The 615-nt window shown below is 44.1% G+C and overlaps 1 protein-coding gene across 3 annotated transcripts in view; it reads left to right on the top strand.

Annotated features, from left to right (window-relative positions):
• LOC106689497 (mucin-2) overlaps nucleotides 1-615 on the top strand; it is a 125,704-nt gene that overhangs the window by 108,206 nt on the left and 16,883 nt on the right. The window lies entirely within an intron of this gene.

The following is a 615-nucleotide window of genomic DNA, read 5'->3' as shown; positions in this document are numbered from 1 at the left end:
GTGACCTTGATTGTCCACCAGCTGGGTGCAGTGTATGGTGGGGGGTGACAGGTCTGTACCTTCCAAGTGATAAAGCAGCCGAACCCGGCTTGGTGTTGCCGCTTCTCCTCTCACTAGTCCTCCAAATATCGGCTCGATCCACTCGAAAATCGGCAGGCAACTCCCTTGCACCAATATCCTCGATTGTGCCGATTTTCAATCGAATCAATCAATCAATCGGCCCACACACGAGGACAGCGCGGACCTGATGTGCGCCTGTCAACGGCCAGAGCCGAACAAATATATAATAAAAAAAAAGAGAAGAAGAAGAAAAAAATGTAAGATAAGAAAACAACAATAAAAATTTTTCTGGAAAACAAAAATTACTCCGGTATCTAAAATTCCCGGGTTTCGACACCAGTTAAAGGTTTGAGAACACAGAGAATAAAAACGAGAAGGGGGGGAGAGAAATGACCAACTCGGTTGTTAGTCAAAGATTGATCTTTATTGAGTTCAGTTCAGCTCTATATATACATTCAAATCAGCTTATCTTTAGGGGAAAGAAAAAAGGAATAAATTGAAATATTTCTCTCCCTCTCCCTCTCCCTCTCCTCTCCCTCTCCCTCTCCCTCTCCC

This window comes from Halyomorpha halys, unplaced genomic scaffold, assembly GCF_000696795.3.
Source record: "Halyomorpha halys isolate HHAL.00 unplaced genomic scaffold, Hhal_1.1 Scaffold1380.1, whole genome shotgun sequence".
In the NCBI taxonomy this organism is placed as follows: Eukaryota; Metazoa; Arthropoda; class Insecta; order Hemiptera; family Pentatomidae; genus Halyomorpha; species Halyomorpha halys.
Note: the sequence above shows the minus strand (reverse complement) of the source record. Positions and strands in the feature narration are given on the sequence as shown.